This window comes from Passer domesticus, chromosome Z (assembly GCF_036417665.1).
Source record: "Passer domesticus isolate bPasDom1 chromosome Z, bPasDom1.hap1, whole genome shotgun sequence".
Classification (NCBI taxonomy): Eukaryota; Metazoa; Chordata; class Aves; order Passeriformes; family Passeridae; genus Passer; species Passer domesticus.
Genome location: NC_087512.1, coordinates 73,581,209 through 73,608,235, shown reverse-complemented (window position 1 = coordinate 73,608,235; position 27,027 = coordinate 73,581,209). Strand labels below are relative to the sequence as shown.

Below are 27,027 nucleotides of genomic sequence, written 5' to 3'. Positions count from 1 at the left end.
GGCCAAGCCACATGTAAGCTGGAGCAGCAGTGCAAAAAGTTATATGGAAATTGTGATCTGGTGATTGATGTAATCAATGTCCTTGTTTTTTACACTCAGATTTCAGTTGCTGTTCTTGTTGTTAAGTCTTCTTACTGCTCTCTTGCCTCTGTGTTTTTCCATTCTCTATCTTGTGCGGGTCCATTCTGTGCATGTTCTCATCATTCCTTCTAACACTGCAGAAATTTCCTCAGAAATCTGACCTGTGTTGGTCTCTGGGCTGTATCAAACTTAGGCTTCAGGTTTCAGCTAGGAGTACTTCAAGGAAGATTGAGGGACAGAGCAAGAAACCAGGACATGAAAAGAAAAGAGAACAGGACATTTGAGTTAATAAAATGGCCAACTTAGAAAAGTGGAAGCTGTTGATTATGATCTACTTATTTGATACATTCTTCATATCTGGAACACAAAATGAGAGCAGAGCAAGATGAAAAATTGCAAGTGGAATTTGTAGGAAGATAGTTGACCCCTGATAGCATTGTCTATATTGAAAATTCACTCTCCTTGCTCAGATGGTGGCAGAATTTCCCAGAGCGCTCAGCTGAAATCACTGTTATACATCAGTGAAATCTGATAATGAAACTCTACTTCAGAAAAAGGAAGGACAAAACCAGAGACTCTATTAAGAGCAAACCTTTATCAAAAAGCAATGTTTGCAATTATTTCTATCTTAGGATACATGTGTATCATATCCCATTGTCAAGTATGACTTTTGGTTGCTTCTAATACCTGTGCGGCAAAAAGGAATATTTTTAAGATTTAACTCCTAATGTAGCCATTTATTGCTCTCTCAGAAATGCCAGCATATGGAGGAATATCTTAGAAACTAAGTGTTTCTCTTAAGCAATGGCTATAGCAGTAGAAAACTGTAATTTGCCTGCTCTTCTGAAAGAATGCAAGATCATTACACAAAAGTATAGGAAAAGACAGAGTTGTACAGATTTCAGTCTTGCAATAGCATGCCTGGATGATTCCTTCCTTTTTCAGGATTACTGCTGGTATAAGTTTGCAGTGTCAGCTGCCTTGTAGATAATAGAAAAGGGAAGAAATTGCACTTTTACACTGCTGCTCGCTCCACGTTGCCTGTTGCTGGGATAAAAAGAAGAGATAAGCCCTTCAACTGTTACAGAACTTTTCTGCTATGCAGCACACAGTAAGAACTGTAAGCTCTAAGAGTTTAGAGCTTCAGGAGTAGTTTTAAGTCTTGGTAAAATGAGAGCAAAAGTGGAGCCAGAAAAAGCCAGGTAACCCCTCGTGCTGAGCTGTTACACATTAGGGCATCTGCTTCAGGCACTCTGGGGGCTTTGCAACTGGATTTTATCAATCATTATAAGGACTGTAACTTACCACTACATGCACTTAGCCTTTTTAGTGATCCTAGCTGAAAAAGGCATACTATTACATTGATGTGCCAATGCTACAATAGTTAAACGAAGTGGTAATTTCTTTTCTTCCTATGAAATCTTTTTTTCAGAAGAAAACACAGAAAGGCAGAAAAATCTATGTTATAAAAAGGCTAATAGATGAACTTTTTCTAGCCGGTTTTGAAAAACAGAGTAAAACATAGAATACTAAACAAGAAAGTGGTTTTTTTTCCTATAAAAAGTTATGTCCCTTTCAAGATGTCACCTTATTGTACTAAAGAAATTTAAAGCTCAATATCTTGGTAACCCATAATTTTTCTAAAAGTGTTTTTGAGTGATATGAAATAGCTCACTCAAAGTTAAAATCTCATTTTCAACTGCAATAATTTTTTTTGCCCTGTGTGCCTGAATTTGTCAAGAAATTGAAAAATATGTCCATTTCTAAGCTTAAAATGATTTTTAAAAAAATAATATATTGTACTTATTATCTCATTATCTCATTTTGCCTACTATAAGAGTAGGCAAAATGAGATAATAACTCTATATAAGAGTAAAATAGTTGTTTTTTCTCCCTTTTTTCATAGTGCAAAGTTTCTTTGGGATAAAAAACAATAATGAAACCACTCAAGCTTTATCATGGATTAGTAACTAAAGGTTGTGCTTTTTTCAAAATACTATACCAGATATTCATAAATCTCCTTGGTGGATGGCAGGTCTATGTCGATAGAACTTTAATGGTTTTCCTTTTCATTGATTTCCCTCATGACATTGAGCAGATATTCTTTGTACTATTGGTACTTTATCTCTGACATGGACACTGAGAATGATGTCTGCAATAATGTCACTGACCTGAAATGAAAATGTGAAACTAGGAGGAAAGGTCACATAGCAAAAAAGTACCAGAACAAAACAAGCCTGTTATGTTCAATCAAATGCCCTTGATCTCAGTGTAATTGCTGAGGACTAAAATTCAAATGCAAGGAATTATGTATGCCTTACGTAGATAGTTGCATTGATCTTGCCAACCACTGTAACTTTTGCAAGCAGAGATGAAAAAATCTTTTTTAAGCTCATGTCCTGTAGCTCTTTCCAAAGAGTTTAATATAGGCTTATTATTCGTAAGAATGTATTTCTGTCAGCCTTCAAAGTTCCTCTCTTAACCAACTAGAAGCATATCATTTTAAGTCCATATCTTATTAACAAGAAAACTTTCTAAATTTTAATACATAATATTTTGTGGGAGTATGTGACCTCTTTAAAGAACAACTTGTCATGCAAATACCTATTGCAATCACACTTTAGAGAACTTGTCTTCAAAAGTAAAGTTTTGCTGCAATTTTAAAAATGAAAAATGACGTGACATTGTTGATTTGACAGAAATTTTTCTGCCTCCCATTTTTTTCCCTTTCCCCTTCCCTCTTCCAAATTACTATCATCGAACTCAGCAGCTGAGCAGCATTCTCTTCACATTACTATTTCATGAAACCCAAGTAGCACCTTGGGTGAGCATTTTTGGCCTGTAATTTGTGCAATGAAATCAGATATTTTGTAGATCAGTGTTCTATGGCCTGCAAACAGCAGACTTGTTGTTCTCTCTGTGTCACAACCCATTTTATTTTCTTTCAAGAGTTTGCTTGTATACCTCCCTTGTATAACTAAAAATTTAATCATTCCCTATGTGTAGTTAGTATTTATCTTTTGCTATAACAAACAAACCTGGAGGAATAGGCAACCTATTCCTACACTTAAAAATTGTCACCTGCCTTCATTATCTTTTTATTCTTCTCTAAATGAATTTTTTCTGATATTGTTCTATGATACTCTTCAAGTTATTAACATTTGTAGTGTAAAATAATTAGGTTTTCTAGTAGTGTTCTTTATTAAAGAGAATATAACACAACTGCTGCAATCATGTAGTTATTCGTTTAGAAGCTTCAACACTTGAAAGGGGGCAAAAGGTACATTTATTGACTATGAAGGAATGTCTTGGAAGAGACAAACTGCATGACTTTTTTTTCAAGCAAAATGGGACACTGGCTATCATGGAAGCTGACTCTGACAGAAGGTGTGACAATTCCATACTAAGTGCTATAAGTAAAAAATTGCATCTGATTATTTTAACAGCAAAATACTCTGAAATTGAATGTTCACTATTTGAAAGTTCCTTATACTGACTAGAAAGAAAATGAAACTACTTAGATTTAATGTAGAAGCAGTTTTTGCAGGCTGGCCAATCTTATATCAGTTAATAAACTTCAAAAACAATGAAAAAAAACCTTTTTGTATCTATATTAAATTTGTATGTCTTGAATGTTTTGAATTTAAAATACACGTTTATTTTAACTGCAAATATTTTGGGAAAAGCATACTAGGAAAGTGGGCTGCACAGTCTCACATAAGTTACCTGACACCAAGCTGAGGGTGTAATTGACACACTTGAAGGATTAAATGACATCCAGAGGACTGGAAAAGTACAAGAAATGGGTCCATGGGAATATATGAGGTTTAACAAGATCAAGGGCAAGATGCTGCACCGTGGTTGGGGCACCCCTGGTATTGATGCAGGCTGGGTATAAACAGACTGAGAGCAGCCCTGTGAGAAGGACTTGGGGATTCTGGTGGATCAGAGGCTGACGTGATTTGGCAATGTACCCCCACATGGCTATAAACTGTTTTCAGGTAGCTGTGGAGAGTGAGAAGGTTGTCCCCAAGCCTCCTTTTCTCCAGGCTAAACAACCCCAGCTCAGCTGCCTTTCATAGGACCTGTGCTCCATTGCCCTTCTCTGGACATGCTCCAGCCCCTCAATGCCCTTCTTGCAGTGAGGGGCTCACAACAGGGCACAGGACTTGAGGTGTGGGCTTACCAGTGCTGAAGATAGAGGGACAATCACTGCCCTGGCCACACTATTGCTGAGGCAGGCCAAGATACCACTGGCCTTCCTGGCTACCTGGGAACACTACTGGCTCATGTTCAGCTCTTGTTGTCCAGCACCCTCACATTCTTTTCTGCTGTGCAACTTTCCAAGCACTCTGCCCTGGCCTGTAGCATTGCATGGGGCCAGATTTTAACCCAGTAAATAGTGCCAAGCCGTGGGCTGCCAGCTTTCCAGGAGCATGCCAGCGTCAAAGGCTCTGCTGAAGTCCTTTGCTCATCCAGCAGTCAGGTCCTTTGTTCATAAAAGGAGATCAGGTTGCTCAGGCATGACCAGCCTTTCCTAAACCTGTGCTGCCTGTTGGTGACTATATTCCCTCATGCTTTGAATAAAGAATGGAGGTTTTACTTAGCTCTTCTTTTGATGTTAATGTATTTATAAAACCACTATTTATTATCCTTTACAGAAGTGGCCACATTAAGTTCTAAATGAGCTTTTACCTTCCTAATTTTATTTCTACATGGTCAAGGTTGAGGGAGGTGTTTCTGCCCCTCTACTCCTGTGAGGCCCCATCTGGAGTGCTGCAAGCAGCTCTGGGATCCCCAGCACAGGAAGGACGTGAACACCTGGAGAGAAGGCACACCAAGATGATCAGAGAGCACATCTTCTATGAGGAAAGGCTGAGGAAACTGGGTTTGTTCAACCTGGAAAAGAGAAGGCTTGTGGGTCATCTGACTGTGATCTCCTAATACCTGCAGGGAGCTTGCATGAAAAATGGAGAGAGACTTGTCTTTGTCACAAGGGCACCTTGTGACAAAGACAAGGGGGAATGGTTTCCAATTAAAAAAGAGGGCAGCAGTGGGGCACCAGAAGAAGTGGTCCAGAGAAGCTGTAGATATCCAGTACCTAGAAGTGTTCAGAGCTGCATTGAATAAAGAATGGAGGGGTTGAATAGGCATTTGCACAACCCGGTCCAGTGAAAGTTGCCCCCATTGTGGCTGGGGAGTCTGGACAAGGTAATCTAAAGGTTCCTTTCAGTCTAACCCATTCTGGAATTCTATGATATTGGAATTCTAAACTTCTAATTTTCTAAAAATTCTTGGCTGGTTGCAGAAGGTTGCAGTGGTAGCAGAATGCATGTCACTAAAATTAATAATACATGAAAACACACATATATAACACTGGATTAAAAGAGTTTTTGAAGATCACAGGAGAAATAAGGCAGGGAAACTTGATAGTATTTAGCCTGTGCATATCTCCCTCTGTCTCAGAAAATAAATTTGACTAAGCTTGTTAATGCAATTGTGCTTAGAACTCTTAAATGACTGCACTTCCTTTTCTGGCTAAACACAAATCAAGAAACATGGTTTAAAAAATTCACAAAGACGCTACTTGACCTGCAAATTTAAGCTTAAAACCTTCCACATAGATAACTCGGAAAAGGCTACTGTGTTCTAACAAACAAAAAATGTAAATCTAGCCCAAAAATACTGGTAATTCTAACATACACTATCTAGATGCAAGATAGTTTATGGTAACTCCTTAATCACATTATTGAGGGACTGCAGAAAAACATATTCTCTTGAGGCTGTATGCCTTATCTGCTGTATCAGTAATTTCTCTGAGTATTTTTTATACAAAAGACAATAAAGACAATAAAGCAACCTAGTGCAAAATTTTGTGCTACCATGATATAAATCAACTTCTGTGGATACTGCTGCTCTTTCTGCTTCCTTTTTTATTAAATAATTGGCTTAATTATTTTAATCTCCTCTTGAATGGTATAGGATATAAAATATGTGACAAGTTACAAATATACAAATACAATATATTACCAGCAATATATATAAATGCCTATTTTCTAAGGCAGGCTTAGATTTGTAGTTAATTTGTGCTCAGAATTTTCATTTTCATTATGAAATGATAAAAGACATATATGTTGTTATTGCCTATGTGCTGTGGGTAACCTTGTATTTGCTTTTCTTGTACAGGGTAACAAGATTTTTTTCCTGTGCTTAATTTCTTAATTTATTGTTTATATTTGTATTTTAATGCATAAGATTGAAACAAGAATTCTTTTAACTAAATTGTTTGAAATTAATTTCTTAGTATTAGTAATATAAAATTCCTAAAGCAGATCATCTTTGCACTTTGTGCTGTTTGGTGGGAAAAAAAGATGAATTAGAAAGACAACTATTAGAAGAAAATTGTGAATGGGTTCATGAGAACTATCAAGTGCAAGGAAGCACACTTCAGAGGAATATAGTGAAATTTCTCTAAAACAACAGTATTCCAACAGTAAGCTTGAGAAGTAGAAAGCTAGAAAGGTACAAATACCTTGATTCAGATGTTATATACCTTCTGCTGTAAGGTAAGACAATGTTATCTATTGTAATTTAACTCAAGTGCTAAGAAAGGAGCTAGTCAAATGTTTTTGTGAAGTGTTTCTTGGGAAATCATTAGGCTGGACTGAAGCAGGCAGGATCTGAGAGCATGACAGGTTAGAGCTTGTCACATGGCTGGCTGTAAGGAAGACAGGAGAAGAGTTTGGTCAGCAGTAACATTTGAAGATAAAGATTTCCAATTTGACTCAAAGCTGAATTTATAGAAAAAGAAATGTTTTCACCCATGCTGTAATGAGACTGGCACAGCAGAATTTATTTCGTGCCTCAGGGATCAGGTCACAACAGGCTTTGGAGAGGCCAGACAGCTGATATAAACTCATGCAGTCTCCACAGATGCGCCTGTCTGACTGACATGAGGGATTTCAAACACATTTTCCATCAGGCCTGTTCCCATTGCTATTGCTCCCATGGTGAAGTGATAGTCCTTGAAACATTTTCTATCCATGAAAGCAGGAACTTTCCACCCTCAGAGAGGGGTCTTGTCTCATGGCGGGCTGTTTATGCCTGACTGCAATCCGGAAACCCTTTCAAAAGAGGGGAAAACATCATCTTCTTTGCAAGAGTGAAATGGTGGGAAGAAGAGTGGTACAGTGACATTGCTCGCTGCAGCAAGTAATGAACTCCATAACAGAGTTAGCCAGGTCTTCCTGAATATTTTTGCATCTGTATTATTCATTGCTAGTATCTGTATTGTCTGACTGGTTTTGTCATGGGTTTGCTCATAAGACATGCATTCCTGTCACTCTTGTATCCATTTTTTTTAACTTAGTCTAATTAAGTAGCTGTCATCTCATGCTGTTTTTGGGGTTTCCAAAACAGAAAATTGCATTATCAATATGTGTTATGATTATTCGAGAGATGCCTATGGTGCAAGCAAAACCATGTGCCAAAGTTAATAGTATGGATTTTATTTAACTGCAAATGTGTGTGTGAGAGAGATAGTAAAAAACAGAAAAAAAAGAAAAACAGGGAGAAAGAAAGTGAGAGAGACAGATTAGATAAAAATTTAGCTACCCTCTCTGTGAATCTGTGAATGTCCCTTTATTTCTCTTCACTCTGAGCGTCTCAGGGCTGGAAGTCCCATAAAACATTAAGTTCAGTGGATTTATATATATTCAGGTGTTTATGGGAACATCCAGCACCTCCCTGTAGGTACTGAGGGTAGTTATCTTTTTGGCTACAGGCTCTGCAACTCTTCGGATTGCATCAGTCCTCTGGTGGAAGAACTTAGAAATGCATTTTGGGGGTGCTTCATTGGTCTTTGGTGGTTTGTGACCTCTTCTACTATGTTGCACATGAATGTCCTGTGTGACTGTGACCTTCTCATGGTGGGGAGTTTTACAGCTGAGCCAGATTGTATAAGGGAGGACAATTGGCGTAATGAAAAACACTATCCAGCCTCCACAGCATCTGCTTGTAGCCTCTGGGGGTAGTGTTCACTGCCTTTGTCTTAAGCGGATAAGTTTTGCTATCACACACCAAAATTTCTGCTGGGGGCAATGTGAACAAACTTGGCCTCAGTAGATGAGACTCTGGGCTATGGCCTCCCCCTGCCAAACCTAGACAGAGCTGATTTTTCACACAGCTGCTGTGTTTTGCTTTCTTTGTGGATACATTCTTCTCCACCAGAATTTACTGCTCCTTAGACCTGAGATAATTGGACAATAGCAGCTTAACTCACAGTCCAAACTTCCATCCACAGACATCTTCAGGAGTGGGAGAAAGATGGCTTCAATGGTCAAAGGTGAGCAGTTGCTTCTTTGCAGTTTGCTACAGTGAGCAAAGTCCTTTGGTGATTTTAACAATGTTTGAGCCAACAACTTTTCAGTCTCTCACAATATGACAGTAACGCTGTTCTCCCTAATAGCTAAACTGTTCATCATCTCTAACATGTTTCTCTTTCTACAGCACTACTGTCTCCCACATAATGCAGTCCCCTAAGGCACAAAACAAAGTGCTGTACCAGACCAAGCATTTCATTTTCTTTACAGGATACAAAGACATCCATTGGATTGCTTTCCAGATGGAATTTTCCTCACTAGTAGTACACTTTCACAAATAATTGTCATATAACCTTTAAATTCACATCAACACATGGAGGTCTTTTAGTTTTTAGCTATTATCATAGAGCTTTTAAGTGCCTCTACTAAACTACTATTTATGCTCAGCAACATCAAGACTCTTGATGCTATGCTCTACTCCAAAGCACTTATTTGCGTAGATAAAGTAATTTGCTTTGACAAATCTGTGATATGTAGAATTCAATTCTCTGACAAGACAAAGGCGTTTTTATTATTTTTAAGTTTGCTTTTTATTATTTTTAGATTTGCATACACAAAAAAAAAAGGTCAATGTTTGCAGCTGATGTTAACTGTTTGTCAAATAGGGTTGACATTGCATATTAAGCTTATTAACAGCATATGACATACTTTTCAGGGAAGGATCCTGCGGTATTTGTTTTCCAGATGTTCCTGTTTTGTTCTTTCTGCTTCTTCCTAGTAGGTAAGAGAAGAACTACAAAAAAAACAGAGGAAAAGACAAGTAACTATGGGAAGTAAAATGAGCATTTTCATAGGTTTACCCTACACCACAGAGGTTGTTTTGCATTTCTGCATGCCAGGAATTTTCCAAAGGAAAATGGATGCAGCACAGACTAGTATTCCTGAAACTACCTTTACTATCATGGTTCTAAAACTAGTTTCATTATTCATTGAGCAAAATAGCATGTACTTTATAATAGTCAGCATAGGTAACAGCATGGGTAAACCTTAGATATGTGATTTTACTGAGAATTTATTCTCCAGTCATGGTGAGGGGTGATGCAACAGAAGTAGTGGGATTAAATTAATCCTGGATAAAAAACTTATTTGAAATTTCTCATCTACAAATTTGTTTTGATTTAAATCATTACAATTTTTTTAGCTTGTTGACCAAAAGCCATGGATATTGGTCTTGGAAATTAATATAATTAAATACAATCAGAAGAATATTATTTATGTATGTTTTACCACCCTCCATCAAAGTTAAGAGATAAAATGACTAATAGCAATTAGCTGTCCATAAACAAAATTTTAAAACTAACTTCTCACTGAAATATCATTGTGCATCCAGACTCCAAACAAAACAGCTTATTATGGAGATATATCATTCGTATGTCATAGGCTTTGTTTATTTTACATCTACAAGACAAGCAAAGAGATTACACATCCCATGTTAAACCAAAAAGGTTACATCTGCCAGTGCTGGGAGGAGATATAAGAATGAGTGAAGACATTTGTGGGTAACTACAGATTCTGTACCTTGTGCTTGACTGGATTAGACATCAAACCTTTTGCATTCTTTTTTGTAGCTCTGCATTGTAAAAATTCCAAAAATTGTAGGAACAAATGTGACAATTACCTAAGTATATTACACTGTGCTGTTTCAAGCCAGTAAACAATGGGTATAAGATTTTGAAGTTATGTCTTCTCCCTGCTATCTCTTTTTAGACAAAATTCTTGCTTTAAATATATTATTTTTTAAAAAAGTCTGAAAATTTTAATTAAGATTTCTGTATTTGTTGCACCTTACATTATAAATAAATTGCAGATCCTAGTAAATTCTTTAGATAGCTCTACTAAATTTTGTAAACTCTGTACACCTGAAGTGCTCAGTGTAAGCTAAGGAATCAAATGAAACCAAACTGGAACTTAGAGTAATTTGAAAAAGCTGAACTCCTTTCTGACCCCAAAAGAGTTTAAATTATTTGGGAAGGAAATTAATTGCTGGGCAAAGAAAGTAATCAACAATAACCAACAACAACAACAACAAAACAAAACCAAACAAAATCCCCCACAAAATCAAACAAAATATCAAAAAACCAAAACAAAACAACCAAACCTAAAATAAGTCCCAAGAGAAACAGCCGTTTGCAACACGTATATATTGTAGAAGCATCAGTGTGGTATATCATAACAAGATCTTCACAGTCTCTGGTAGGATCGGTCACTGCACCCACACAACCTGGACTTTTGGCTGTAGCCTTTCTGGTGGCATCTAAATAAACTCTTCTTACTGGGTGCTTTCCTGTGGTCTGTATCAAGCTTTAATAGACCTTAGTTTTTCATTTGTTTGGGAAAGGATATTTGGCAAGCAGAAGATCAGATTTATTTCAGCTTTTATTCTATAAATATTAATTGAATATAGAAGATGAATAAAGCATGTTTAAGAAGTCCTGATGATTTTTTCTCACTGGGCATGTAGTAGAAATTCTTTGCAGACAATATTTCTCTTTCAAATTAAAGTAATTCCTTATTTAATCATATATGTTATTACCTAGAGCTATTTAATTTTTTAAAAGGATTATAATTTGCTGTATGTATCTGGTTTATTTTTCATGTGAATACTTCAGGAATTTTCTCTTGGACAGCAGTATGTCCAGAAATATGGCAAGGTATAATGATATATGGTATTGCACCTCTCATGGATATGATATTTAGAGAAATAGACATAATAAAACATAATAAATTGTTAAATTCAATTCATAAGCAATTCCTCACAAGACCAGAAATATGGTAAAGGTGACATTGTCTACTTACTCTTACTTATATTACCTAAGAAGAGACAACATATTTCTAATGTCTTAATATACAGGTTGATGAGTCCAGTGGCTTTTAATTAAATGCTTCATTCTCTGTGAATTTCATACCTGTGCCAGGCTAATACAAAGACTGATTGAGTAGCATGCAAAATCGTTGCTACAAGTGGCCTTTAAAGGTTATGAAGATGTTATGCTTAACCCCATGTTCAGAATAAATCTGAAAGGAATTATATACAGTTTTAAAAATTATTTGGCCCCCATTTCTATCATGTGTTCAGAGGAAGAGTCTCTTTCTACAATGATGCTTGAGGTGGGAAGAGAGGGCTTACTGGTAATCATTCATTGACAGCTCAGAGTAGGACTGGGAAATGGGTGGCAAAACAACACAGACCACTTTATTCTGTGAGAAAAATCAACAGTATTAAAATAAACCATGTCTCAGGTAGTACATACCTTAATTTTTCTTTCCAAAATTCAGATTAGAAACCTTTAAAACCTCTAAGGAAAATGTTTACAAGGAATGTAACCCAACCTCTTGCTAGAGGTGTCTGAATTTTTTAAACCTATCCAGCAAATTTTCAATATCTCTGACGTAATGGTTTCTTCTAAATTAAAATTAATTAATTAATCTCTGTAAAATTTGGCATTTTATTTACTCAGAAATAAAAGCATTATCTGCTTTTTATTTTTCCTTTTATCTGATCTATAGTCATTCTCTTGAATACTGTATACTGGTTAATTTCATGAAATGCTTCAATATGTTATAATAAAGTAACTAAATATGGTTATTTAGAAAACATTTAGACTTGTCCCATTAGGCTGTAGAGCTACTAAATGTAATACAAGCCATTCATCTTGAGCTGACTGCAACATTGTTATTCAAACAACTGATGGCTGCTCTTCATGTGAGATTTTAGGAACACAAACATCTGAATTTATTTTTTCTTTTGGACATATAGCAACAGCAGTACTGCTAGAGGTCTTATGTTTTTGTATAAGAGCTAGGAGCTAAAATATCTAAGCATGGGAAAATTGGTCCATTGGTCTTGAATTATCCTGATTCCTCATTGTAGTCCTGCCTCATTCCTCACACTGGAGGGTAAAAGATGAATTGGAAGGGGAGATGCATTGGTTTTGTGCTACATCTGAAGCTGATGCATGATAGAATGCTAGTTTAGGGAGCTGGGGTTAAAGAAGTTTATTTGATTACATACTTCCAAATACTCCCAAAATAAAATGCAGCTCCATGTGCTTGTTCCAAATAACATCTCCATATTTAAAGCAAAGTTATTTCCAAAATACGAATTTAACATTCCTTTTAAGATTTAATTCTGTAGCCTTTCAGTACAGCAATTTTTTTTCAAATATTTCTGTAGCTCTAATTTAATTTTACAGTATCCTTTTGGATAACCCAGTATCATTTATCCTTGCAGGGAGAGACAAGAATTTGCACAATAAAATTAGACACATTTCAATTTGATTTTCAATAAGCTGAAGGGACAAAAAGAATAGGCATTGCTGCATAAACGAGTAGTACATGTTTAAACAAACTCAGTTGTTCCCAGAAGGAAACTACAGCAAATATCATCATCATTAGGCTGTTGATTTTCCTGTACACCTTACTCAAGTATTCACCTGGAACCTGATTTTCATTTTATTTTTGGCTGTATGAAATGATAGATGTTACCTTTTTCAACCACATATAACACAGAAGGAAGAATCAAGTTGCTTTTTTGAGGTACGTTTTTGTGTGTAACAGAGGAGAATAAATGTCCAAAGAATAAGAAGTTCTACATATCTTATTTCCTGCCCATTATATTTGGCTAGGTATACAAATATGAGCAAGCTAAGATCCAAGTGGGATAAATAATCATCACATAACAGGACTTTATAGATTATTTTTGTTGATAACTTTTTTCAGTCCCAGGTATATTTTTAAATTTCATGATGGCCAAATCAAGAGTCCTTTTGTGCAATTATTTGTGCAACAGGAAAGAACATATACTCTCTGGAGACTCCTGTAAAGTGCAGTGGACAGTACAAGCCAGGTAATGCAGCTTCCCAGTTTGCATTAGTAAGAAAATTGTCAAAAGGTCAAGGGAGGTGATCTTTCCTTCTATTCAGTACTGATAAAGACACATCTGGGAAACTGTGTCCAAATCTGTGCTGCTCAGTACAAACCCAGCGACTTACTGGAGAGGAGTCCATGCCAAGAACACAAACATGATGAAGGAATTTGCACATTTCCATACTTGAAGAGAAATTGAGTGACTTGGGACTGGTTCAGCCTGGAGAAGAGAAGGCTTAGATGGGATATTATAAATTTGAGTAAATACCTAAAGGGAGAGTGCAAAAGTTAAAACTAGGCTCCTTCCAGTGGTGTTGTGACAGTGGTCACAAAATAAAAGGCTCTAAAGTCCATCTGAATAAAAAAAATAAAACATTTTTACAGAAAGTGATCAGAGTGGAAAAGTTTGCCTAGGTAGAGATTTTGGAATCTTCATGCTTGGAGAAATCAAAGGCCCAACTGACAACGGACTTGGGCAATCTGCTTTTGGTTGAGTAAGGGATTGAACTAGATAACATTCAAAAGAGCCATTCTGTGATCCCATGAATATGAAGGTCAGGTGGCAGTGCTCATATAAATGTGAGGAATGATTATCTGAGTGTGGTGTGCAGTCAGACTGCTTTCTGCTACAGAAAGTGCCACAGATATGCTGATGTTTACTGGATAGGGAGAAGAATTTTAAAAAAAGAAAAAAAAAAAAACATGTAAAGAAGAACTAAAACTCAGAGAGTTTCCTAGGGAAGAATATTCACTGATAAAATATTTGCACTACAGTGGCTCTTCATCTCCAGGCTTTATTTAGTTTTCTTTTACTTATTTACAAGATTTAATTACGATAATAGGATGAGGAACATCTAGAAGAGAAAACAAAACAAACCATAAAGAAACCAGGAAGAATAGTCATTATGAATTTTTTTTCTTATGTATGATCTTTGACAGTGAAGAACTCAAATAATACATAATGAATACCACAGGAGATAATGGATACTTTTTTAGTTTTGGTATTTTCATTAAAAAGTCAATGAGAGTCACATGAAATAGACAGTTCCTGTAAAAGTAACAAGATTTATAATGTGCCATATAATTCTGAGAATGTCTGTGTAAGTTACTAAATGATTGGAATTGAGATGCTCCTGAAAAATACAACACAAGGATATTATATCTTTATAAATCACACTACATTCTTGATTTTTGGGTTTGTTTGTTTTTTGTTTTTTTTTGGGTGGGGGGAGGTTTGGCAAAAGCAAGATCCATGATCTTAGGGATTTTTTATGAGTTTTGAGCTAAAGAAATATTACACATTTAAGTAATTATGACATTAATTTTTTAACCTTGAAAACCTGACCTTTTCACACTGCTTTCCCATTTAGACTGAGTAACAATAAGGGTTTTCTCAGTCAGTTAGAAAACCTCCTAGGTTTGTTTTACCTTCTCTGCCTATGGACAATGCGCTAATTGTCTAAAAAAACCACTTATTCTCTTGCTTTCCTCTCTTAGATCTAATTCTTTCCTTGAACATATTCAATACTACTGCCAGTATTGAAGCCATGCACCAGTCAAGTCAGCAGGGCGAGAGAGATGGCAAACCTAGGCTAAAATTTGTATTCAGTCTGTGCTCAGCTTTCCCATGAGTAAAGCAAAAATGTTTCCCACTTTTCTCAACACATCAATGGCATTTTTAAGTTACACATCCTAATTCACAAGGCTGCTTCTTCATGAGGTTTGGGACAGTTGTCCACAAAAAATGTCTCTGATGCCTACTACAAAGTGGTGTACAGTGTGCCTACTATATAGTGTTTGCATTTGATTCACATACCTTCTTTCTGTTCTTAGAGCGGCACAGTGAGAAAGTCAGACCAAAAGGCCAATATCATATGATACTTTAGTTGAAAAAATTAGGTATTTAGGAAATTAAAAATAAGGACTAGCTTTTCTGAAGGTGTTTATAGATGCCTAAATTATTATCTCCCCCATTTTTTAGTAAGAACTAGTTTTAAGTCTGGACTGCTGCTCATACCCTATTTTCACCAAGGACAATGAGTGGTAGGAAGTAATTTGTACAGGTATAAATTATTATGATCCCAAATACCCATGAAAGAGTATCAGTCTGAGAAACTTGAGCTTTTGAAATCTCTATAAAGGAGAAAATTGTTGTGTCAGAGATAAGTACCACTCTGCCCCAAGGTTGTGGTCAAGTGCTAAATCTGTTCCAACACTTTGTTGTAAATGTCAAATATCAACAGGCTAAATATATCAGCTTGCATTTATTTTGTTCTGTTTCACACCCTTTAGATAAAGCTTGTGGTGATCCTTCTGAGCTGAGTTTCAGGCCTGCTCTAGAGGCAGACATCAAAACCACATGTGATTTGTTGGTTCTTTAACTATAGATGCAAGAAACAAAGTACTGATGCTACAGCAGGGTAGGAAGAATGAGGGAAAATAATCCTGGCTTTTTAAAGAGACAGAGTTGTCTGATCCCACGGGTATGAATAATCAGAATAATCCAGCTATTTTTCAGCAACAATGAGAAGATACTGCAGGCAGCTGAAGTCTTGTGACGTATCTCCACATGCCAACAGTGCACTCATAAGCATGTGTTAACAAGAGTTGTTTGAAGAGGTAGTTAATGTTAGCATCTTCAGAGTTGGAAGGGCTAATGAAAAGAATGAAAATGTCACGCATTTAATTTGATTTGGCTATTGTTCCCTCAAAACTGCTGAGATTTGCATCTTTACAAGCACATAACTACACCACCATACCCCAGCACTCTCCAGGAATGTAGAAGTTATTTGAGAAAATGTAGAAGCAACAGTATTTTACATAGCCAGCCCCCTCCTCACCCCCATTTTTTTGTATTCTTTCAGTTTAGCTTGAGGACTTTCAGATTTTTATGATGAAAATGTAGGAAACAATTTTGATTTACATTTAGTTTATTTCACTAGAATATATACTCAAGTTTAAATTACTGTGATTACAGTGCTAAGCTTAACATGTTTTTAAGTGTTAGGAGAGTGATACTAGATACACACAGTGAATAGCTGCTAATGTGTGCAGTGTGTAAATCACAGGTTATTATTTGGCTGTGAAGTCATTACCTCTTTTCAATGTGAATATAAAATAATCTAAAGCGGGGAACTAGAAAATCATATTTTTGTGAAGGATCAGTACTGTGCTCCTTGCACATCCAGCTGGGGGTAAATCAGGTAGCTTAACTATCAGGGAAATTCACTGAAGCTAAAAAGATTAGCACAGCCAGCAGATTCAGTTTCAAAAAATACTTGCATACACACAGATTGATTAGGGTCATGGGATATTTCAGGGCATGATTAATTCGAGTGTATTTCTTTTAGGGAAATATTCTATTATATTTTCTATCATATTCTTTCTGATTATGCATGGAAATGTATCTCAGTGGCCCTTAGAGTACGCATAGTAGACTCATTTGTCTCACAGGTAGAGATAAAAATTTATTAAGATACAGTAGAGTGAAATATATGAAGACTTGGGAGAAATAGAAACACATCAAGTTTTGCAGTCAGTCTGAATCTGTAGCTGACAGTGAAAAGGTGTTGTATACTAAAGTTACCTCTGTCTTTGAGTCATTCTCCACAGGGGCTACATGAGATTGACACAAGACTCTGCAAATTTCTTGAAATAAGTTTTGACCTTTACACTTGCAGTGCAGTGCGATGGTTGCATCCTAAAGACTCCAAAGGGAAAACAGGAACAGTGACTTTGAATTTTGAGTGCAAGACTGCTTATTTTCTGAGTTACCTAAACAATGTTAGAGTCCTTTGATGATGTACTATAGCATAAATGAACCCACATGGAAAGCATGTACCCACACAGATCTATCTAAGTGCAATGCAAAACAAATAAAAAGCTCCCATCCCAAAAAATCTTGAGTCTTCTGGGAAAGCTGGGAACAAGCCAGCTCTTTCTAATCATTAGTTTTCATATGTACTGAACACCTAAATCTTACATGTCGGCCTTCTTACAGACAATTGTTTTATTCAATAAAATTTAATTTCTACCCGATGTGGCAACATTTTTTTTAACTAGCTTTTAATACTTTTAATAAATGTGGGCTGCCACCTTCACTCGCACAGGTAAGAGCAGTGCTGTCAGAGGTAGTACAGCAGGTTGGGTTAACATATGACAAGCAGCTTGCACACTGCTGTCTTCCATGTCCCACAGCCCCAGTCAAACTGAGACAAAGCTCTGCTGATTTTGTCAAAAGGCCACATAGCAATACAAAAACTTCAGCACTGCAAGAGCTTTCCATGTTAACGTCTCAATCATCCTGGAAGTGGCTTCACAGATCTACAGCCGGCATTAATCAACATACCTGCAATGACTTAAAAATAAAGTTTAGTTATGCAGTTAATGTTACACATCTACTGTTATTATTATTTTATAGGAGCTGGCTTAGCACCAGAAATTCAGTTTTTATGATAAGGTATATAAACTTTTAATGATACTGCCTTAATCTTCAACTGAAGTTCAGAGGTTAAAAAAAAAAATCGTAAAACAGGTTTTCCCACCATGTTTCCTTAGTTTCAATATGCTTTTTCTTGGTCAAAAATATTTTTCAATAAGTTAAAATGATTTTCAGTTTTAGTTACCCAAAAAAACCCAAAAAACAACAAAAAAAAAAACCAAACAAACAAAAAAACTCCCATCTTGTTGTCCACCTGAGGGAAAAAGCTGGGCTTACAATCTATCTAGCCTCTAAAGTCACTTGCAGGCTTCCTTTCTGTGTCAGCACTACAAAAATAATTATGGAGTCCAGAAAATGCCTTCATGTCCAAAGTATGCGGTTTGGATGTCATTCTCCAGTGTTAATTTGAACAGTTTTTCTGGAATGCCAGTTTGCTTCTTTAGAAATCCACAAGATTATTTAAGAATTTAGGTATTTTAACCCTATATTCAGAATTAATATAAAATAATTAGTTTTAATTAGTTTAAGCCATGAGTAATGCAAAAAATAGAAGTTAACATATGTAAATGATTTAACACTGTTTTTTTTCTCACCTCCCAAGCTTTCTTTCATATTTTCTCTCTCCATACATATGTAATCATATGATATTTTGCTTTTGACAGTTTTGGTCTCTTAAATACATTTATATCATCAGCCAGAACCTCCTTATGCCATATCCTTTGTCTTGCTATATCTTGCCCAGTGTGCCATCTACCATTCAACTCAAACAGCATTCTAGAGCTACTCAAAAATTATTATCTATGTCAGAGATCAATAAAATGAAGGTCTATTAATAACAGACATTATAATGTCTCTTGCGTGAGAGCTGCCTTAACATAGAAAAAGCTGTCAGAAACCCATTAGAAATAAATCATTCTGACACCATCATTCTGCTTTTTTAATAGTGGGGTGTCAGCACCTCAATATTTTCCTGTTCTGATAGATGGGAGGAGTGGGGAATAAAGTCCTCTGTCAGTAGCTAAAGACTTTCAAAGCTTGAGTTCCCGTGTGGCACAAAACAGAAACAGCAGACTTGCCAAAGAGTCAGTTTTACAGACTAGTGGTGCCACCACACTGATGTTTGGAGCATTTGAAAGTATGTCTACTTAGTTACAGTGCAGAACTCTTGAAAAGACACACACCAGAATAACACAAAAAATTACTGAAATTGGAATCACTTCAATTTAATTAATCCCATTCCCTGGATGTTATGTTTGTTCATAGAATATGATGACACAGGATCATACTGCATCTTGTGTGAGAAAAGGTCATTGGACCTTAATGACTATACACCCTGATATGAGTAAAAAATCTGGCTGCCCAAAAACTACACCTCTGTCATCCACCATGGAATGATGCAACTGAGAAGTTATGATTTCCTGGTTTGCTCTGAATTATACACAAGTCTGCTCTGAATATTACACAAGCCTCACAGTTATCAGCTGCAATCAAGGGTGTGGAGTTATTGAACCAAGCACTTAACAAGATGCTCTTTAAAATAAGTAGTATAGGTAAAGAAAGGGAGAGTAATTGTAGAATTTTCAGTTATTGTTAGGGTTCTATCTCATAGCAGATGACTGTTAATTATCAGATTTGCAGCCTGATTTTCCACTTATGGATTGTTTCTCAACAATGAATGATGCAATCCTTTTGGAAGAAATCTTGCCAGTCAGCAGGATCTGTCTATTTAACTTATTCTCAGACAAGGCGTATCCAGAAAAGAAATTATTTCCATTTGCATCCTTACATAGCAGAAGCTTGTGCATTATTGTACAAAGCTGAATATATGCTCTCCAGTCCTGCAGGAGAAATCTCAAGAGGCCCTTCTGTGAGAGAAAGATACAGAATATGGTGTGAGATAACAACACCTACAATTTAGGCGTCAATCTGTTGTGCCAGGTAAAAGACTTTGAAAATTCCTGACCACAGCCTGAAGAGAGAAAACTGGTTCCAATTTGCGCAGAAAAGTATCAAGTAACTGAGTCACATAACTGGGCCATGGTGCTGTACTCTCCCTACATTTGCTAAACTTCTATATGGAGTTTTCAAGGACTCAGATCAATTTGTTTGAAGATTGCAGTGGAACTGAAGTTCCAAACACTGTTGAAGATTTGAGTCCAATAAGTTTTTAGTGGAATGAATAAAGTAATTTGTTTTTACCAGTAGAATTCTATGCAGAATTAACTGCTTCTAAACTTTAACAACTAGACAAGTTTCAACTGGTACTTCTTTTGACATGGAAGAAGTGATGAACTAACACACAAGACAATTGAAACAAAGAAGAAAACAATGTTAGTACCTGTGTGCAGAAAACAGGACAGTTTACATTGTAATTAGCAGTCATAGGTGTTAGTGAAATAACAACTAGAATTCTGGAAACCCTCAAATTCAAGGGTTTTGATAGATCATTTGGTGAAACATGGGCTTTCATGGACTCTAGTTCTCTCCAAATTCTTGCCTAGCTGCCAGCTAGTTGTTATTCTGTCTCTCAGTTGTGGTATGAATGAGACACAATTTCTCATTGGGGTGCTGTGGCTTCTATCCTGTTTCTGAAGATGACATGTTAGACATGGTCTCCTGGGCTGGAAGTTGGCAGTTAGGTGTGCATATTTTCTCAGACCATGAAGCAGAGAAATCCCTATAACAATTCACAAAGGCAGGTCAAATTTACCTCTTGATGAAATGAGAAGTAAAAGGGGACTGAGTTAATGCTATGCAAGCTTAATTTTGAATTCATAGCCAGCCTTCTCTGAAGTGCCTATTTGCTCTTTTTCTCTCAAATATCTGTGTGTGTGTGTGTGTGTGTGTGTCCATGTGAACATGCCCACAATGACATTATTGGTCTGTTATTTGTCTGAAACCTTAACTGGTGAAATTTTCAGAAGAAAGAAAAACAAAAGTAGAATCAGTCCTTTAGTTTAGTCAGTATTCAATTTGTGCAGTTTGTCAATGCATCTTTGATATGAAACTGACATTTTTTCAGTGTCTTGCAGTCTGTAGGAGAATCTGACCCAGGGAAGTGGTCACAAAACCAAGCCTGACAGAGCTCAAGAATCATTAGGACAATGCTCTCAGGCACATAGAGTGATTCTTGGGGATGTCCTCTGCAGACCCAGGAGTTGGCTTTCAAGTCAGAATGTTCTACAACATTTTCGACAGATTTTTTTTTTTCCACCTGTAAACTGATATATTATAATTGACGTTCAATCAAATCTCAATTTTTAGGGTATCCTTCACAGATACAGATTGGTGCAGATGCCATAGTCCTGACAGGAATATGCTTATTGTGTATTGTCTTAGAATCTGAAACAATCTTCACTTTTATGGAAGTAAACTGTGTTTCAGAATTTGAAAATTGAGAGGAAGTAACCTTTTATATCAGTACACTTAAGAAAGAAATTATAACCTCAGCATACACATGCACTAAAATTAAAACCTGGAACCAAATAAACCCTCCAAAAGCTATAGAAATTCTAAGTTAAGTCTGCCTGAAGAACTTTATTGTGGCTTTCTTCACATGTGCACGCAATGCAAACCAGTGCATTGTCCTGTCCACAGCCATATGTTCACTGCTTCAGAACAAACCATAGTAAAAAGCCCTGGATTGTTGTGCTGCATTTTGTTCTTTGCCTTACCAGCCAGTGTGTGGTCCAAGTCTTGTTTTCTACACATTGTTCAGATGAATCTCTGACAACAAATTTGTTCCTCTCCTCTTCAAACCTGACTGCCTCAGTGATGCATATCTATTTATAATCACAGTTCCCTTGGAAGAGAACTTATTGCGTCCCACTCCTATGTGGAAAGGAGCGTTCAGGATTCATAGATGCCTGTGGTTGAAAAAGAATGGGAGAAGAGTCAAAACATTTGCAAAGTTTCATTAGCAAACATGGAAATGTATTTTACACATAATAATAATAATTAAAAAAACCCAATAGGATAAAAAGAAACAGGAAAGGAAGAAAGAAGGAAAAAAGAGGGAAAAAAAAGGGGGAATGAGACAGGAGAGGAAAGGGGATCAGCAGTTCTGGGTCTAGCACTGATTCAGCTAACAATGTGTCCAGAATCCTGAGGTGTGCCACATGGGTTTTGTGGAGTATCTTCCCATAGATCAGTTTTCCCCTCCCGGGCTTTGGTTTCTTGCTCTTCATATAAATGAGTTAGCAGGCACAGCCCAGTCTTCTGTATCCTTCTGGAAATACTTCAGCTTTGAGGGCATTTTGGTGGTCTTGATCCCCCTTGTCTGCTCCTTGATCACATTTTTGGTGCTTGCACCATACATTGCACAGTCACTGTGGTCCTGAAAAGGAAAACTGGCTCCAGAAAGGTGCTGCCATACCTTTGTACAGCCCCCTCTACAGGCACAATCAGTTCTAATCAGCCTGCTTGAGTGATCATCAGAAGAAATTTTCTCATGGAAAGATCTGTTAAACTTTGGAATTGACTGCCTGGGGGGATGATGGAGTAACGACCCCTGGAGCCATTTAAGAAATTACTGGATGTGGCACTAGTGCCATGGTCAAGTTGAAAAGTCAGAGATGAGTCTAAGGTTGGACTCAGTGATCTCAGAGGTTTCTTCTAACCTAAAAGATTCCATGACTTTGTAATTTGTGTTTGAGGAAGAGCAATGCATTAACTCTTTACTGTTTTGTCTTCTAGAGAAGAAAGATGGTATCACAGCCATTTCAGGACTTCCAGATGAGAGAATTGCACTTTTTCTCATCTAACAATATTTTTGTTTCTTTTATTTTTTTCCCAAAAAAAAAGGCTTAACTGTATCCAGAGGAGAGATTAATATTTTATACAAGAGAAAAAAAATGTGTGCTGTGGGTACCACTGACAGCTTTGTTACAGGAAGCATATAAAATGGGTATCAGACAAAAAAAACCCCAAACCTTAGCCACACCCTGGGTTTGATTTTGTCTACCTTTCTTATTTTGAGAAAGAGCTGCACTGTATTTTTTTGGAAAAATCATACGGGATGGTTTTTCTAAGGACGTGGTGTTGATCACTCATGTGGGCATCCAGAAATAAATGTACTGCCACCAGGAAATCTGATGCAGGCAATGTGACCAAACTAGCACTGCTCCCTACTTCAGCCAGGCTCTGTGCTCAGGGTCAGGTGGAAATTCCTGAAGTGGTCTTTAACTTTTGATTGACAGCTCCCACAGTTCTTGGATTACATTCTCCTCCCAGACACAGACAGACACCTTTTTCACATTTGAATCAACAGGGCTGCATCCAGGAAAGTGTGTCAATGGGGGTGGGGCTATGTAGTCGAGCAATTATAAACTCCTTTTTATCCTACAATAGAGGTTTTCAATAAGCAAGCATAAAGGGAAAAGGAGTAAGAACTATTGTACCAGATAAGATTATTCAAATGAAATTTAATTAATGTATTTTTGCACTACAGTATTTAAATTCAAACTAATTTAATAAATACATTAATTATGTTGATTCAATGGAAATTAATATGATAATTCACTATGCCGTTCAGTTTCAAGAAAAGTGTTAAGTCTTTTACCAAATGATATGTCAGAATAGAGGAGAATGGGAAATAATATAACTCAGCATTTTTGTCCTCTCAGAATCTTTCACGGTTAATAAGTCCTTTTGTAGAGTTGTTTTTCTTAACCTTCTATTCCAGAAGGACCACTTCACTTTTAAAAACAATCCATAGATCTCTCCAAACATTTTTGTCAGCTGGAAGGGAATGTAATTAAATGCTTATTTATTATTTAGGTATTAGAAAAGTCTGGTTTGTAGAAAAATGTAGTGTGTTATGATTAAGAATGACACAGTTAAACTTCTGGATGGTTTAAAAAAAAAAGAGCAAACAAAGTAACTGTATATCCACCTTCAGAATCTGTTATATGTTTTCAACTTTCCATATGCATGTATTATTCTTCTTTTTTGCATTTATTTCCAGTTCATACATGAGCTTTTGGGAAGGAGAAATGTTGATTCATGAGACCCTATTTATGACTGCCAAAAGAGTGAGCAGTACTGTTTTAGAGAGTTCTTCTCCAGTCATGAAATTAGTATTTGGGTATGAATTTAAATATTGAATTTGCATGGATTGTTGATGCAGTAGACTACTGGAAAGAATATGTGCTAAAGTTTATTAATCCTTCATTCAAACCAGCCTAGATATTTGTGTCTTCAGTGAGCGACTAAATCCCATTGTTTTAATGGTGTTTGTGAAGCAGATGTGGTCAATCAGATAATATCATCTGTAGAAATCTGGCAAATCTGCTTAATCTATGTGTGCTTTGTTTTGCATCTTTCAATCCTGATCTTTGCACTATCCAGAAGAGTGTGCATTTTGACTGACTGTGTTCATGTTTCCTTGCATGGAGAGCAGGGTATATACACAATGATCTCATCCAGCTGTGCACCCAAAGGGTGGCCATGGTATCTATACTGGAAATAGGACTCTAAGACACAAAAAATCTGCACCAGTGGAAGCCTTCACCACTAAGCTAATGATTTTTAACATGCTATCTCTGACTTTTATGGTTTGAATTATTTAACCCACAGCATATTTCAGGGAGTCACAAACTGGGGACCATATTCCAGTCCTGAAAAGTGAATGTGCGTCTCATCAGGTGATCCTCACAGAGAGAGAGAACAAAATGGTGCATATGGCTTGTACTTCTCCTGGTTATCTCATGCCTGACAGTGAAGTGGAAAATACCAAAACTCACTTCTGTACTTTAATAAAATAATCTTCCAGTTTCCATGGTAAGCTGAGCAGAGCAATCACAGAGTTAAGGAGTGCTTTGAAGAATCAGAAATCATTCTCTTAGATAGCCTCACTATGTCATGGCTGATATTACTATGCTGTGGAAGTGTCTGTGGTTTGAGGCCCAGTAGACAAAAGGACCTGGCAGTGGTGTGACATAGCAGAACAGAACTTCTTGTTGCAGGGAAGCCAGCAGGCAGAGCTCTGCAAGATGAAAGCGCACAGTGTGACCTCAGCTACAGGGATCAGAGTTGGGAAAGGGAATCAAGAGCATTCTGCTCACGTTTAATATTTGCACCGAATCTAATGGATCTAGGTTTTTTCTCCCTGTACAATTAGAATTAAGTCAGAGAACCCAGAATGTGTTGCATGAATGAATAATATTCAGGAAAATATTTTTTAAAAAGTCTCTGACTGTACCAGAAACAATTGTTTTACTGTGATTTCATATAACATGTATATACATGTGTATACATGTGTTTGTGTGTCTGTGTTTACATATTATATATATACACAATATGAACTTATGGATGACATCTCAAATATCACATTTTTCTTGAGTTTTATTTGGAGGTCAAAGTTATTTTTCATACATATTTATTATTCTTGTTTAAAAAGTAGATTATGATTTTTTTTAAAGCATATTTTAAGATAAAAGAAATCCCACATATCATTCTTTACAAACGCATCACAATTTTTCTTCCCTTTACCTTCCTGTGTTTTGACAGTACCCTTTAGAAAAGCTATGCATTTAAATTTAGCCTCTGTAGTGAGGAATTTTGAATCAATTTCATGAAGGTGGATGAATAATATTTGACTTCCTCTATGATTGCATGTTGTCCTAACACCTTCTAAAGCCAGGCTAACTACATTACAAAAGCTCTTAAGGCAATTGCAGTATTTGTAACAAGAGTCTCATTTTGTAATAAAGTTCTCATTCTTCAGCTCCCCAGTAACCAACAGACTGGTATTCTAAAGTTGCCTTTTCTAAGTATTTGTACTCTTTTTGGTGCAGCCCAGATTTCCAATAAAACATAAGAAATGCCAAAGAAAGGGTGTACAAATATGTCTAAACTAATTAGATTATGGTAAGCAATTTTGCTGCCAAATCTGTTTCCTCATCCTGCCTTTTGGAAGATAGCAAATTACCATGGGTCACTTTGAGACTAAGAGACAATGTTGAAGCAAGCTACTGAGATTTTTCTGTAGTCATATTATATCATTTTAATAAATGACACATTAATGCCCTTAGTTAATTAAATATCAAATTTAATTTCTTGTATGGCAGAGAACTATGAAATATATATGACTGTTTACTACAGTAGAAAGCACCCACTTACTATCTTTTATTGAGTCTTTTCTGAAGATCTGTTTTAGTATTGTATTAAAGAAATTTAAATTTAACTTCAGCCTCTAACAACCTATTGTTGGTGTTGATAGCTGAACATTGCTAGCCCAATTATCAAAACTATTTAAAAGTAATTCGTTCTGAGACCAGTTAGCTGTTACCTGGTTAAAGAGGAAAAGGAGTAGGTTGGTCCTATCCTACATTTTTTCTATCTCTTCCTTCAGTTTCAGATTGGTAGTTTGACTGTTTTCACTTCATAAGATGACAGAAGAAATCTTTTAAGAATCATCTGGCATTCTTTTTTTTTGAGATACATGCCAATTATTAGGATGATTGTTATAAGAAGATGGTTGCAGCATTCTTTTTCCAAAAATTATTGGTCCATATTTTAGATATTACTAGGGACTCATTAATAACAGGAAATACAATACTTCTTGTTAATTTAATTTTTAGAGGCTGTACTAAAAATACTCTTTAGTTAAACTGCTAGATTCAGGCAGCAAAACTCTTTTGCCAATAATTTTCTTTCATGTGATAATTGTTTAAGAAAAGAAATATGAACAACTGGGTCAGTGAGGACCAAAACACAGATCTCTTTCTTTCCAAATCACTGAGTTGATGCCTTAAACAGCTGGAACAGAGGCTGGAGAGAGTTAAGGGGAATAAAAGGATATTTATTGAAGGGCCTTCAAATGCCACACCCTGGCAGTAACAGAGCCACAGCTTTGGCTCTGTCCGGATGGCTCCAAGATGGAAGCAAAAAGAGGGATTGGCTCCAAGATCTCACATTTTTATAAGTTTGGTCCATTGGCATATTGGAGCTAATTGTCCAATTACAGCCCCCGCCCACGAAGTCCTGTCCTTCTTGTTTTTTCTCTGTTCAGTCCACATTGTTTATACTCCTGGGCCTGACAACTGTATTGGCTGTCCTTGGATCCCCAGCTAGAGAAGGAATTGTTGTGTCTTCCTAATCTGTGATGAGCGCTTACTATCCCCGTATATGGAAACCACACCTTACTATCCCCTTATATGAAACCCAGACCCACAAACCAAAGCAGCACAAAATCAAAAAAAGAAAAAAATAGAAAGCTAAAACCCAAGGTATCAGAGTCATACTCATTTTGGTCTT

General features: G+C 36.5%; 1 long non-coding RNA gene across 1 annotated transcript in view; it reads right to left on the bottom strand.

Annotated features, from left to right (window-relative positions):
* Nucleotides 1-9,033: 9,033 nt before the first annotated feature.
* The window catches only part of LOC135290560 (uncharacterized), a 43,733-nt gene continuing 25,739 nt past the window's right edge, over nucleotides 9,034-27,027 (bottom strand). The window contains exons 5-6 of the long non-coding RNA XR_010353325.1: nucleotides 21,444-21,635; nucleotides 9,034-9,195 (exon numbers count right to left, since the gene is read on the bottom strand). This is a non-coding gene — a long non-coding RNA (uncharacterized LOC135290560). The remainder of the gene's footprint in view (nucleotides 9,196-21,443; nucleotides 21,636-27,027) is intronic.